The sequence below is a fragment of the Ambystoma mexicanum genome, chromosome 9, assembly GCF_040938575.1.
Source record: "Ambystoma mexicanum isolate Mex_15411 chromosome 9, UKY_AmexF1_1, whole genome shotgun sequence".
In the NCBI taxonomy this organism is placed as follows: Eukaryota; Metazoa; Chordata; class Amphibia; order Caudata; family Ambystomatidae; genus Ambystoma; species Ambystoma mexicanum.
In genome coordinates, this window is record NC_090931.1 from 1,138,049,210 (window position 1) to 1,138,065,538 (window position 16,329).

General features: G+C 46.7%; 1 protein-coding gene across 4 annotated transcripts in view; it reads left to right on the plus strand.

Moving 5' to 3' along the window:
- The window catches only part of ORC4 (origin recognition complex subunit 4), a 1,582,358-nt gene that overhangs the window by 1,307,597 nt on the left and 258,432 nt on the right, over positions 1-16,329 (plus strand). The gene's annotated exons all lie outside the window — the stretch shown is intronic.

Genomic DNA, 16,329 nt, shown 5'->3' on the forward strand with positions numbered 1-16,329 from the left:
GTTTGAAAGCATAGTAAGTATCCCCACACTTCCTTTTGCAGATTGGGTTTATCTAGTACATGGTGTTCTCCTTTCAGCATTATAAGATGAGTGCAGTTTGAATGTTCATTTAAATTTGTGTCATTTTTTATGGACTACAAGTGTCGCAGCTAAGATCCCTTTTGCCCTAGTATGTCTCTTTTTAAATGACTAGGCATTCACACTTCTTTGTTTATTAATTCTCTGTCAGGTTATTGTAACGCTCACCTGATTCCCGTAGAGGCGCCGGTCTTGACTGGGCGTATACCGTATCTTCAAAGGTGACGTGTAACACACGGCTGGCTCTTTGGGCTGGACCTCTGTGCACTGTATGTTTGACTCGAAGGGTAAGATGTCTGCAGATAGAAAATATGGGATTAATGAACTGGGTTATTGAATGTCTCTCTCTTCTTCCCTTTCTCTTCTCCTGTAGAACCCCGAAGGTTAACGCTCTCACCTTAGGTAAGTGAACGCTGTGCTCTCCATCTGCCTCGGGGCAGGGTGCTGTAACCAGTTTCTTCACTGGATAAGGGGAGCAGGCCTCTTGACTTCAGAGGACTGCTGTCCGTCGTTTACTGCACGAACGGTAAGTTTCGAGTAATTCTAATGTCTTTAAAGTCTTTGGTAATGATGTCTCTTGTTTTGCAGGGTTCCGGCGATGGTGGATGACGGGCTGAAGTGAGTTGAAGATGGAGCCCGTGTGATGAATAGAAGCGCCTGGAAGCACGTAAGTAAGCGCTTGTTGCCTGCTTCACGATGCGCTCTAACTGTCTTTTTATTTTGCAGGTACAAGTTCGGAGCGGCTGCAGGGTGCCGGAATACCCACTGGATTAGATGTGGAAAGGAGTAATGGCACGTGAGTATTAAAGTTCCCCAATCTCTTTAAACGCACCTTGTTTTGTCTTTCAGATGCGGGATGCAGCGCCGAAGGCCTCCGGAGCGTGCGAAGAGTTGGTAAGCTTTTGTCTTTCAGATGCCGGAATGCAGTGTGAAGACCTCCGGAGCGCACGAAGAGTAGGTAAGCCTTTGTCTTTCAGAATGCAGCGCGAGGCGTTGGTGACAGCCGATGGCCCACGTAAGTGAAGAGCTGTCACTGAAGACCGTAATGCTAACCTGTTCTTTCTTATCTTTATAGGTGTTGCTGAAGACTGGATTCAGGATGGTAAGCCTTTTTCCTTAGGCCCAGGATCAGATGCAGAAGACACGATGAGCGTTCTGCTGCAGAGGATGCAGAATAACGCAAAGCAAGATTCATCCATCGGGTGTGGTTTAAATAGCCTCCTGTAGTGCTTAGGTGTCTCCTTCCACAGCCACGCCTAGGTAAGAAAAGAGTTCCTGCTTTCCAGAAGAGTTCCAGTGTTCTGAACCTAGGGAGTGGCTCCTGCCCCACCCAACAGGAAAAGTAGTTCCAAACAGAAGAGGATCAGAGGCTCAACTGGCAGGCAAGTAAGCAGCATGGTCTGCTGCAGGTAAGTCCACCCAAGCATTATGAGCCCGGCGCTTCCAGCGCTGGGACTGGGCATATTTATGAGCCTGGTGCCACTGGTGTCCCATTCATCTATCGAAGGTGCCTGCAGACAGTAGAGACTGGCAAGGGGGGCCCGGAGGTATTACTGGCAGCTGGCGAGAGCCCCATGGATGATGAGCAACCTGCACAACTGCTTAAAGTGGTTGCCTAGGTGGACTGGGCACGGGTGAGTAAGCACTGGCGAGACACAGAGACCTACAAGGCTACCCGAGACACTCTCCAGGAAGATAACGACAACAACGGCAGGGGTGCGGAATACACCAAGTGCCAACTGATCAGAATGAGGGAGTGACGCTGGGACCCACACGGAACGTATGGGAAGTAGAAATACACTTAGAGCAGACAACAAAAGTTGGCGACCTGTAGCAACCAAGAAACCCTAGCACGCACATCGGCTATAGATGGCAGGCAAAGGCCAAAAATGGAAATGCAGGCATGCTGTCATGGACGCCTATGCACCAAAGGAGGACAGTAGTGCGAGACAACAGGGGGGGAACAAGCAGGGTCAACCTCAACACAGCAGTTGACCATGCAAGAGGAGGGTCCAATTCTGGCAGACATAGCAGCGTTGAAGACCACATTAGAGTATACAATCGCTGCCGTCATAGTAGATGTAGCCCTGCTGCGACAAGATGTAAGGGCACCCGTGGATCGTCGGGGTACAGCTGAACAGCAAGTGCAGGATAACACAATGAATATAGCTAGCACTCGGACCCAAGTCGAGGACTTGATAAGGTGGAGGCCCTGGAACACTGTGCAGAAGATGCAGAAAGAAGGGCCTGCAGGAATAATATAAGGATACTTGGACTCCCCGAGGGAGAAGAAGGGAGAGACCCCACAGAGTACATCAAAAATATGCTGTTGCAAGAGGTGGGTCCTGGCACGCTAACTCCACGGGCGAGTGGGCACACAGAGCGCTGAGGAAGAGACCCCTGCCGGGTGCCCCCCAAGACCGATACTAGCTAAAATACTGAATTATAAAGACAGGGAGAGAGTTCTTGCCTTTTCTAGAAAAGGGATAATCGTCAAGTGAGGATCCTCCAAATTGGCAATACATCCTGATTAAAATGCCCTAGTCCAGAAACCAACGGCACTATTTGACCCATCTAAGGAACGGCTGAGACGAGCAAACTTAGGCTGCATGTTAATATACACTGCTTTGATAGCACGGAGGAAGTGCAAACTTGGATGGATACACAGGGAATACAGCAATTCCCACATAGAAATGACGATATACCATAGCGGACTGACACCAAGCACAATCTGGAATAGGCATCAAGGACTAGGGCACATGCGATGGATCTTAAAAATGAGGGTAGAAGACATAATGAGAAATAATGCATGGTGCAAGGGAAACCGGGACACCGCAGCAACAGCAGGTGCCTGCAAGACGGCTTCTTTGGCAGCCGCTGTGAACCCCAGTTGAAACCTTTAAACATCAGCATAAAGACTTCAGGCTGCCGCACGTTGTCAGATAGGAGCAAGAGAAGCAGCTGGGCCTGAGCGAAGACATTAATCCTGGACTATTATTTGGTAAAGTTTTGGGGGGGTTATTATTGAAACGGGGAGAGGGAAAGGGAGGGGGCAAACAAAGGAACGTATTGGGGGACTGTTAGGTTATCAGGCAAGTGGAAGCATGAATACAGGGTGACAGATAAGGAATGCACAACAGCGAGATGTAAAAATGAATGGTACCAACGGGGAAGAATGACTAGTGAAGAAATTGCATCATGTCATGATAACCATAGGGGCACACCATACCCCAGGCCAGGGAGGGGCAAAAGTATGCATAGAGAAACACATGGCAGATTGGTGGGGTGGTAGAAATCAAAAGGCCCGAATGTGTGAACCATTACACCAGTACCTAAAGGAGTGAATATAATCACCTGGAATGTAAGATGCTTTAACAATTATGTAAAGAGATTGCAACGTACTTCTCCAGCATGGGGTCTGGCATGGGTTCACATGCTCATGAATATTCCCTGTCAGGCTGGGAATGCTTGGTAAAAGAAAAACAGTTTCACTTTCACTTACAAAATTGTAGTTCTCCCATAAACCAATCACTGTCCTCTGATTCATACTGCCCCCAGCCAATGACAGTCCTCTCCCTAAGCCCTTCCTCTTGCAGCCATCTTCAGATTTTTACTGCACGCTTCAGTGTTGGGAGTCCTTGAGTTTGCTCTGTGAGCTACTTCTGCATTTTATCATGTTGTTGCGAGAAAAAAAGTTCTATTTTAGTTCCAAAACAGCCTGTGTGCTTTCTTCTCCATCTGCTGACAGCAGGGATCCATTGTCAGTGAAGGTCAGTGCTCCTCAAGGGCGAGGATTGTCAAAGTTTCCAGACGGCCATCAGGCCTACTTCATGCCCTCTGACCATGACACAGGAGAAGAAAGAAGGAAGATCCCTCTTCAAGCCCTTCACCAAGTGCGGGCTCTGAAATGTGTTTCTGGAGGACAAGCACCTACAATGCCTCTACTGCCTGCATCAAGACCACAAGGAAGGAGATTGCAAGATATGCTGCGGATTCTCCAAGACGGCAAAGGACAGGCACAGTAAATTCGCGGCGTGGCTGAACGCCAAAGCCTCTGCCCCGTATCCCGAGCAGGGGCATGCCTCACCCAAGACCAGTCATAACGAGGAGCGGGCTTCTAAATCCTGTGAGGGCGCCTCCAAGATAAGGCCAAGCACCACAAGTCCGAGCCCACCGGGGACACCGCAGAAGCGAGTCCCACGGCAGACCAAGCGTGATCAACATCACCCTCCGCCTCCATTGCCAGCCGGCATTCAAGCTCCTCCTCAAAGAGAAATTCGTCCAACCTGGCCTGCCTGCCACACCTGATGAGTCAGCACATGAAGACCAGGCCTAGGGAGCCACACCCGATGAGTCAGCCCATGAGAATGTTCTCTGGAATAAAGGCTTTCAGCTCCTGGAAATTTCTTGTAAAATAAAAGCACTCCTGCACTGAAATAAAGTGAAAACACTCCTGCACTGAAATAAAGTGTTCCTGCTCACATCTCTATATGAGCATGGCGCCAAAAGCGCCAGGACCGAGTCCAGTCAGGACCCCTGTGTTTATGGGTCCCAAAGGGACATAAGTGAGTCAAGTGACCCGTTGCCCCATCACTAGATGGTGTGGTATTTGTGTTCTGGGGCCTGTGGCCATGACAGATTTTTCATCTCTTTTTGAGCTGCATTCATATGAATAAGTTGTGGTGTTTTTCCTGTCCCCCATTCAATGATGACATATTGACATTCAGTGATAACATAGTAGCATTCATTGATGATGAAATATTTTCATTTCACTGCCACCCCCCTCTTTATATGCCCTGCCCATATAAAACTACATCCCATATATATTCCTAATCCAAACATAGACAAGTTAAACAGCCCAACTACACAATGCATCACACAACTATAGAAAGGAGAAAAATCAGCATTTACATAGCGCTCACGAGGAAAAGGCTATGAGCGTGCATGAAATGCATTTGCAGGCATCTGTATTTTCATCATGTCAAGAGGGAGAAAAAGATAATAGGAGGGATATGGAAGAAGATGAAGGGAGGGGAAAAAGTACAGGGGGAATAAAGTGCAAATCGTTGTATAGCAGCATTGACATAGTAATGGTATATACTGATAGCATAAAGACAATAAGAGTAATACAGTAAAAACGTATTGTTATAGATAATACCGTAATATGAATGTTCTACCACTGGTTATATACATATGCACACCTATATCTGTTGTATGGACATGTCCGTTTGTATCGGTTTTCACACCTCTAGTTCTTGTGGTGGGGGTGGGGTATGGGGGGCCTTTCGGACGTCCGAAAGGTGTATCCAATACTTCAGCTCCTTAAACTGTGCCGCACGAGGAGCCGCATGGACAACAGTGAAAGGACCGTTGTATCTAGGCTCACTCAATCTGCGGACAAAATTCTTAACAAAAAGATGGCCTCCTGGGAATAGTTGGAGAGGTGGTGACGTCACTGAGGAAGATGCAGCGCTGGTTGTAACTTTAAACTGTGGTGGTGCTACCTGTTGAGGGATACATTTTATGGCTTTTGCCAAGGCAGAAAGATCATCTCTGAAGTTATCCCCTAGAAAGGACACAGCCCTGTGAGCATCAGAAGCTTTATTTATAGGATATAGGGGCGTGTTTGTTCGCCATCCTGTTACCCCCTCGTGAGATGATAAATGGTGATCCTTGCAGGGCTGCGTGCGCATACTGAACAATGCCAGGGGCAAGCAATGCACACAATTTTTCTTCAGCGTTGTACATAACTTTGAAAGCGTACTCTTTAATGGACCATTGATCCTTTCTATGACTCAGTTGGCCTGGGGTCGGTAAATTATGCACATCCGATGCTTTATGCCCAATAATGCGGTGACTTCCCTGAGAAGTTCATTAGTGAAAAGGGTGCCATTATCTGACCGCAACACATTGGAAACGCCCTACCGAGGGACCCCTCCCTCACCAAAGACTTGGCAGCACTTTTAGCATCGGGATCTGCTTAAGGATCAGCCCGACCCATCGTGAAAAGGAACATACCACAACGATCAAATACCTTGACCCATTACACTGCTCTGCCATATCTGCATAGTCGATGTGGACTTATCTAAATGGCCCAGTAGGGCGCGGAAAACTACCTCATACTGTTCTTAGAGTGTGACCAATGCTATACGTCTGGCAGGTTATGCAATTTATCATCATATGAGAAAGAACCTCCTGAAGATTGGAAACAAACCAGGTATCCTCTATGTCTGCAGCAATGTGTTTCGACAAATGTGCTTGATGATTGCTTTCGACCAGTTGCACCAACAGCGGTCCGTGCGGCATAACAACTTTTTCTGTGCTATCTTGCAGACATAACAAATCTGTAGGGGACTGCGTACTCCCTTTCTTCCTCCACTTCTCTTTCTCCTCCTGTGGCACCTGAGTTTGTAATTCATTTATCTGTGCTATTGGGAGGGAAGTGTATAGGGCTGGTGACTGTTCTTCTGTGTGTGTCATCAGGTACTCTGAAGCGTATATCCACTTCCCAGCCCCTGCAGTGAGGGGCAGGAGTGCCTTAATCAGGTTGTTCTTATCAATCTAAGCCCAGGGCACATACTGCTCCCTCCCTGTGACTTTATGCAGTAATAGCAACTGTGTGCCCAGCCCATTCCCTGTCTTGCCTTCCTGCTGTCACTTCCCTTTTTCCTGGCCACTGCTGCCCGCCCGAACCTGGTCTCAACTGCAGGCCCCACAAGCTCTCTACCAATGGGGTAACTGCCAGCACCTCCTCCTCATCCTCCAATTCATCCATCATGTCCACTCCTCCTCCCGCAACTCTCTGCATCTCTGTCTGACCTCCCTGTCACATAACCTGCATGCCCCGCTCGTCACTCTTCTCCTTGTCAATATGTACATCCATGATTGCAGTGCTATCTAGTCTGAACAAAATATCTCCGGCCCGCCACTTATCTAGTCCACACCCCGTTTTACTACCTTCTTCCTGCAGGGCCCTCAACTGCGCTAATTCCGTTTGCAAGGCCTGTAAAGCTTCTTATTCCTTCTGTGTTTTCCTACCTGGCACTGCAGTGTTGGTTTGATATGGGGGTGGTAATATTAATGGGGGCCGGTGTGGCAGGCGAGTGCACTTATGTTGGGTTTGTATATACTGTGGCGGGAAGTTGGGTAAAGCTCTATTTGGGGTGGGGGTGACGGTGTTCCCTAGGGTGCTGCTGGTTTTACTACACTTGGGCTGGGCTGCTATCATACTGGAGCTTGCACTTGTCATTATCCTCTGTCCGCCACCATTTTCCACAACTCTAGGATATCTTTTCTCCTTTGAAGTTTCTTGCCCTTGTATTTAGCAGCCAAAAACATGTACATGTGTTCCAATATCTCCTTATACTCTTATGTTCCGTCCCCTTTCCTCCATACTGTATGGGCGTCCCTTCCAAGGGACGGGAGACGGAACCTTTTTACCAGAAAAAACCTTCTTCCCCTTTAAATTTAGAGATGCGCGGGGGTGCGGCCCAGGGAGCATGTGTTGTCCTGACTCTGCCCTCCGGCACCACACCTCAGTCCCCATTGACGCGCCGACAATAGATTTAACAATGCCTAATGACACCAGTATTATTAGGGGGGAGGTTGGTGGGACGTATGGAGGAAAGGGGACTATGGACTAAAAGTATGTTAGTCACTACGGGGAGTAATTTATAATTACTCTTACGTCCTGTCCCCTTTCCGGTTCCATGTCATTTAATTGCGGGATGTTTTTTCGCAGGGTTTTTTACCACAAATTGTACTGCACATATCCTACAACTCCGAGTCATTTCCCCCCATGTTGACAAACTTTTTAAATTAAAAAAATATGAAACCTCATACGAAATGCAACCCGTCATCAATGTTCCTACCAGTCCTTCACTCCTGTTCCCTTGTTAATCCATACCCGCACTCCCTTCACACACACGCTCTCACTCCTCGCACCCAAAATGCACACTACTTCTACCACTGGCCCTCACTTGGCCCCCCCATCCCCTTCTTGCTATGCAATAAAATCTTAAAACTCTATAAAACAAGCTAAACAATAAACTAAAATAACAACTACTACTTTGTCTTATTCCCCCACCCGGATATATTGGTACAGGAATCCAAGCTCTCTAATTATACAGAGCCCCCTACTTCTTTATTCTCTTATCATAATTCAAAATATGGCGCCATCTTCTTACCTAGCTCAGAAAGGATCACACTTCTCAGTTTCTCTTCTTATATACTTATAACAATAATAATAATAAAAAAACGCCACTACAGATGTGCGGCCTGGAAGCCTCCATCTTTGCAGAAAATCTGGGATCACGTTGGGGTCACCAAAATGTAGAGAAGCCCCTCAACGCTCACACCAGAAAAAATAGAACCCACTAGGGAAAAGGGCCCAGCACACCTCTTTCAAGGAGAATAAGGTTTATTTTCATTAAAACAAGTACGCAATAACAAAGAACTCTGTTGCCACGGAGCACTCTAGAAAAATCAGCATGCGCAATAGTTTTTAAGGGTAAAAAGCGTCACAACGGACATACATCACTTAGGTAACAAATCCAAGTAGCTGGTTGGTGCGACCCAATACATAGGCTGTCTGCTCCACAGGGGATGCCAGGCCATTAGTGCCAGCTTCAGCTGCTCATCTTCATCCATGTGCGGTTCTTCTTTGTACGGCATCAAGCGCAAAGCTCCTAACTGGCAATTATTAACACGATTCAGTACATCCCCCATTTGTGGCCTAATGTGCACCTGGTACTTCAGACATGGGCGCAGACTACTTTGGAGGTCAAGATAACTGTAAACCCCTGCTCGATCCCAGATTTGTCAGCACCGTTGAAGTTCTTCCCACCACAAGCTTAAATGTGTTCCTTTCGATGATTCCAAGATGGCGGCCGAGCCGGGTAGACATGCGTGAGCGGAGCTCTGTCCCCCAGCTCGGGCCGCAATAATAAAGAAATACAAACCAGCACACACTGAGCCCGCCAAAGCGAAGCCACCCTCCAACACGCGGCGGAAGGTGAAGTCCGGGAGAAGAGCAGACTCAACTCAGGAGGAGGCGCCCCCCGAACGATCCCGCCCGCAGAGGAAGAACCAAAACCAGTCAGCTGGCCCCCAAGCAGCCCAACAGCGTGGAACCCCAGAGGGGAACCGGAGCGCAGGAAGAAGCCCCTGGTCTCCGCGGCAGCCCGAGGCAGAGACCCGACAAAGGAAGAGGACCGGGGTGAGAGAAGCGGAGTCCGGCGGAGAGACCCAGGCACACCAGCAGTGAAGATACCGAGCCCAGATGAGGGAGGAGAAGCGAAGGCGGCCTCCACAAGCAGAGCAGAAGGAGACGGCAGTGCCCAGCCGAGCCGCCTGAACAGTGAACTACAGGTACAAATCGGGGAGGGAATCCGGCGGGGTAGAGGCTTCCCCCCGTAGACAGCAACAGCGCATCCCGGGGAAGCAAACACGGGAGAAACAATATGAGACACCAGGGGAAGGGAAGCCCATAGAAGCTAACACTACCTGGAAAAACAAGAAAGTCCCCTTAAATACAACACACATACCCAGCGTGGACTCCAGCCTAGATACAGGGGAGAAGGCCCCCCCCCAACCATCGGACGCGGACCCAGCCCAAACCCTGAAGGAAAACATAAATTTACCCAGAGGCACGGGGTCCCCCCCGACAACCTCCCCCAATCCACAAAAGAGTGGCTGGGCACCCCCCCCCCCACCACGGCCCGCTAGAAGGGAAAACTACACAAGCTTCTTTGATGGCCACAGAAGGAATCTACCCCCAGACAATAGGGGCCACGGTGGAAAGTAGAAATCGCCGAGGACCAAAGACAGATAACGAGATCGGGGGGGGGGTGGAGCAACCACACCCATAAGGGAACCAGAAGTGGTATCACAAAGAGCCAACAGAGAAGGATAGCCTGGGATATTGCAAAATCCCCACTAGCTCAAACACAGCCTGCAAGAGTACTAGCAAACGGGTCTTGAGAAGCGGGAAATCCATAACCCCAACAGACAACACTCGGCAGAGCCCAGACAGGCATCAGTGATACACAGAACAGCATAAGTTCCTACTCTAATTCCAAGGCTAAAAGTGAGCACACAGCGACACAAGAAGCACAAACTCTAAAGGAGACACACACATGTCAAAAGCTAGGACCAGACATGGGCCACAGGCATCATCGACGAGCACTAGTAGATCCAAACCAGATCAAGACCTGATCCAACTCTGGGGTGTAGATAACATTGTGCCTAAGCAAATAAACAAACAGAAAAGCAAGGGGGAAACCACATCAGAGTAGGAGGACGCAGAAATGGCCTTGAAAGACATGAAAATATGGTTTAAGGAATTTCAGGATCAATTTATGTCCTCCACACAGGCGCAGTTTGAAAACATGAAGGGGGAAATGAAACAAGCAGTCCAGGAATTGAAGAGAGACATAGGAAATCTAGAGGAGAGAACAGATGAACTGGAAAGGACGGTCCAGAATATAGATGAGGAAACTCTCCAAAACGCAGAAGCACAAGACCAGCTAGCACGACTGGCACTGGAATTAGAATCACAATGTGAAGATTTGGAAAACAGATCTCAGAGGTCAAACATAAGAATAAAGAATATGCCAGAAATGGTGGAGGATAAAGACCTCCGCACTGCAGTACAACAGGTGTTCCAAGACATACTCACAGACGGCACAGGGGAAGAAATTCAAATAGACAGAATACACAGAGTAGACCCCCGAAGAACGGGATAAACCGGAGCCCGCCCAAGAGATGTTCTGGTTGCACTGACACAGTACACACAAAAGGAGCAAATTCTGAGAAAAGCCAGGCAATAGAGCAAATAAGAATGAACGGCAAAGAAATGCAGTTGTTCCAAGACCTAGCACAATCCACGCTCAGAAAGAGAAGAGAGATGTCCCAGGTAACAAAATTCCTAACGGAGAAACAAATACGCTATAAATGGACCTTCCCATGTGGTCTCCTTTTCACATGGGAGGAACGACAATATCGCCTCACAACATACGAGGAAGGCCTCAAGATCCTGGGTAGGCAAGAACAAGAGATGGAATCCCCAAAGGACAGAGAACTCCACAGAGGAAGGCGAGAACCGAGGGGATGGCAAACAGAGAAAAGAAGAACAAGACTCCAACCCCGCAAACTGGAGACAAATTGATACCACCCCAGAAACGAAGGACAGAAGCAAACGTAAGCTGAAGGGAGAAAATACAAAGAAAGTGAAAACACCTGACAGGGCAGGTGATTACACGAAGATGCGGCAGAGCCAATGGATATCCTTGGAATCCACAAACACAAGCAGGGTTTAGGACCCCCTGCTAAATAGTAAACATGAGAAGTTTGTATATGTATTTGTAGGTTAGAGGGCCTGGAGCACAGGCAGAATGCCCGAGCAACCATAGGGACCAGGGACCTCCTCAGGGAAAAAGTTGGGGGGAAAGGAGGGTAGGAGGGAAGGGGGGGTAGTTGAGGGAAAAGTTCAAAGGGGGAAAGATTTAAACAACGGTATTAAAGTACACCACTGCGACCCACACGATAAAACACAAGCGAGACTGCAGACCCAAAAGAAAGAATGGTGCTAAAAATATTAACGTATAACATCAGAGGGCTGAACACGCCAGTAAAAAGGAAAAAAAACGAACACTTCCTCCACAGAGAAAAGTATGATGTAATAATGCTCCAAGAAACACACATACAGAAAAAAAGGAAAGGCCAAATCTGCATAAGAGGCTTCAACCAAATTCTCCAATCCAATGGCGAAGAGAAGAAAAAAGGAGTCATGATAGCATTCGCCAACCACCTCAACGTACAAATCAAAAGCACAACAGACAAAAATGGTCGATATCTGTTCTCGAAGGTCCAGATAGAAAATTGCCAATTAACCTTAGCAACGCTTTACCCCCCAAACACAGGCCAGTATGGCTTCATTAAAGAAACGCTGAACAAATGAGAAAACTTTGCAGAAGGAGAAGTGATACTAACAGGAGATTTCAATCTCGCATGGCACCAGAGGGAAGACCGCTCAAATCCCAAGAACTCGCTACAAGGGATACCCTCACAAGCGCTGAAAGAGATGAACAAGATGTCTCTAGAAGACGTATGTCGGAGACTCAGAGGCACAACCCAGGGGTACACATCATTCACATGTGCACAATACGAGCTGCAGAATCAACTACATATGGGTCATAAGAAGCCTAGTTGGGGAGATCCAGGATATAGAGAAAGGCCAAATATCGCTTTCAGACCACGCCCCACTATGGATTTCACTTCTTAAAATCCGCAAACGCTCAGACCTATGGCGTTGGACACTCCCCAGGGAAATCTTACAAGACCCAGTCTCGAAGGAAACAATCAGAGAAAAGATAGTGGACTATTTTGAACAGAACGACACTCCGGAAGTTTCTCCAAGCACCATTTGGGAAGCCTTTAAAGCGGTGATACGCTGACAAATAATAGCCCTGAAAGCACAAAAAGACAAGCAATCGTACAAATGGGAAAGTGAATTAGAAAAAAAACTGGAAGAGATCAGAGAAGAAATGACAAAGAACACATCCTTGAAAATAAAGAGGGCATATCGACACGTCCAGAGTCGGATAGATCTACTCAGGACCAAAAGAGCGAAACGCAACTACTCCACACAACATTGGTATGCGATGAAATCAAATAAGGCAGATAAACTGCTAGCAAGACAATGAAAAGGGAAACCACAAAACCAAATGGTACAAATACTAAAAGACGGACAAGGAATAAAGAAAACACAATCAAAAGACGTTAAAGAAATATTCAGAGATTATTACCAGAAACTGTATACATCACAGTGCCCAAATGAAGAGGAGCAGGCAGCCTTTCTTAAGGATATAACACTACCAGCCATAACATCAGACGAACAAGCAGCACTGGACGAACCAATAACAGCAGCGGAGGTAGCAAGAGCAATTAGAGACATACCCAAAAATAAATCTCCAGGACCGGATGGCTACATAGCAGCCTTCTACAAAACATATGCGGAAATCCTAACCCCCATCCTAGCAAATCTCTTTAATAACTTTAAAGACACGACCAATATCGCAACCTCAATGAACCAGGCAAAAATACTAGCCTTCCACAAGAAAGAGAAAGACGAAGAAAACCTGAGCTCGTATCGCCCAATAGCTTTAATCAACATCGACCCTAAACTCTATACAAAGGTACTCGCCAACAGGCTCTCACCCCTACTCCTCAAACTGATACATCAAGACCAATCAGGATTCATCCCAAACAGGAAAACCCACGACAACATTAGACGAATAGCACACCTCATAGAGAAAGCCGGAATCACAAAAACCCCATCAGCAATATTATCGGTAGACGCGGAAAAAACATTTGACTGGGTAGAATGGACTATGCTATTTGCAACATTAAAAAAATTGGGCATGGGAAACATATATAAACATGGTTCTAGCCAACTACAACTCACCAATGGCAAGGATAGCAGTAAACAGAGAACTTTCAGATCCAATCAGAATAGGAAGGGGCACCAAACAGGGCTGCCCACTATCACCGCTGCTGTATGCAATTTTCATTGAACCCCTACTGGCAAAGATGAGAGCAGCTCCCGACATCAAGGGCATAGAAATGGGGGGGCAGACGCACAAGACAGCGGCATATACGGATGACATGATGATGACCCTAACAGAACCAACCAAGACACTACCCCTCCTCATACAACAGATCGACGACTACGGACTAATATCAGGTCTAAAAATAAACAGAAATCGTCGGTAATGGTCCTGGCCGGAGACAAACAAGAGATACATAAGAAAACGGAAGAATTACACCTACAAACCGTGGATGACGGGGTGAGATACCTACACAGGGAACTACACGAAAATCATAAAAAAAGGTAAAAAGAGACCTGAACAGATGGAACCCGTTAGCAATATCCTGGTGGGGCAGAATAACAGTTATAAAAATGACAATACTACCCATACTACTGTATAATTTCCAAGCACTTCCTATACGGATACCGGCAATAAGACACTCACCAAAATAATAACAAAATTGTTTTGGGAAAATGGCGAGAAGCAGATTGCATGAAAGTGGGAGACATGTATGATGGCCTACAGATTAGAACGTACACTGAATGCCGTGAACTACTGGGCCTCACGGAAAAGGACAGATTCCAATACGAACAACTACACCACTGGCTCACTACGCCAAGAATAACACAAGCATTGACAAGGACCCTGACCCCATTCGAGACATACATGATGACCCAGACGGGAGAAAAGAAATTTGTCTCCACCCTTTATAAATTCATAAACGCCCAGGCAGAAGACATAAAATGGCAGTACATGAAGAAATGGGAAACAACGCTAGGGAAACAAATCACGAAGGAACAATGGATGTGCATTTGGCAAATAATCCCTAAATGGACACGGGCGATCCAAACAAGAGAAGCGTGGACAAAAATGATGATTCAATGGCATTACACCCCGGAAAGACTCCACAGAATGTTCACCACATTGCAAGAAAAATGCTGGAGGAGATGTGACACAATAGGAAATTGGAGACACATTTGGTGGCACTGCATGATACTACAACCATTCTGGTCAGTGGTGAAAACGCAAATGCAAAACATCTTCAAGGGAGCAGAAAACCTAGGAGAGGAAGTATGGATGTGTGGCATGTGGGATCCTCGAGGTTACTCACAAAGACACAAAAGAGAAACTTCATTGGATTCCTCATAGCAGCATGGCTAGCAATAGCACAAAATTGGAAACAAAAGATACCCTCAACCAATCAAGAATGGCTACACAGGATATGGACATATGTGGCAAATGAGAGAATCACACACAACATACAAGGGGATCGGCAGAGATTTGCAACAGGCTGGAGGTAAGCGATAGATTATCTACAAAGTGACTATATGATGCAATGGTGCCCACACAAAATCTGCATACTGGACATGTTTACAGGATAAGACTGAAGCAGAAAAAATGGGAAGCAGTGGGACAGCTTAGAACAATAAAACCGGGCAGGGGGAATCGTGTGGGGTGGGGGGGAATGGGACAATGTTGAGTCCCGATGTTCATGTTTAAAGAAAAGCCAATAAAAACATATTTTTTTAAAAAAATGTGTTACTTTCCCTCCCTGACATCTCGTAGCACAAATAACAGGGACCCCAGGTGGGGTGAACTCTCCTCTCTGCTGTGATCCTTCTAATGGATTGGCGCTCTAACAGCTTTATGGTTGGTGGTCTCGGGTTGACCGATGCTTGGAATGCTGGGGTCTTCGGGCAGAGGTATATGACCCCTATAACTTGGGATTTGGACGAGTGAAGGTCAGAGGCCTTCTCCCTCCTTCCCGTGGGATAGCATTTGAGAGAGCGCTCTCGGCTCCCTCATGACCTTGCAGGGCACATTCCTTCTGGGATACATGTCCTACTAGTGTGAAACAGTGTGAGGTTTATGTAGCTCCAAGGATTTGGCCCTCGACCCGACTGCCTATGTTACAACCCATCCTCGTATGCACATACTAATTTCTATGTATTGGGCCTGATCCTGGTGCCTTTGCTACAGCGCTGCGCTAGACCTTAATTTCAAAATGGCTGCTGATTTCTAAAATGGCGGTTCACTACCATCGTGACCTATACCTAAACATATGCCAATCTATCTCTAATTAAGCTACATCGACACCCCCCCTCTCCCCTACAACCTTGGCAAGCTCTTACAAGGCGCTCTTATGCCTTCGCATCATCCAAAACCTCTTGGGTGCCTGGTACAATCGTCCCCGCACCTCAACATAATAAACAATAGAAACTCCACTACATGTGATTTTCTTTTGCACAAAATAGAAGGTACTGAGAAAGAAAATGTTGTGTATAGCTGCTTTTATGTTTATGCATATTGATGTAAACGTGACCAGAACACTAGGATAGTGTTTACCTTAAATCCTATGTAACAGGAAATAATTGTATGCATGAAAATGTGTACACAGATATTTGAAGATCGAGTTGGTACTTGAAAGAATAATTACAATGGTTTTCGGAAAGTATTGTTTTTAAAATGGTTAAAATTGTTGATGTTGATTATGTTTGTCAAAAACAAGTCTGCATACGTATACAATATGTTGAAATAAGATTACTAAACTGAAATTGCTCAAGACTAAACATTCGGAAACTAGTGATACTGCTCACATTTCTCACAGAGCTAATTAATTCACACACATCGCTTCCTAAAAATATGCTGTAGCAGAACTCTC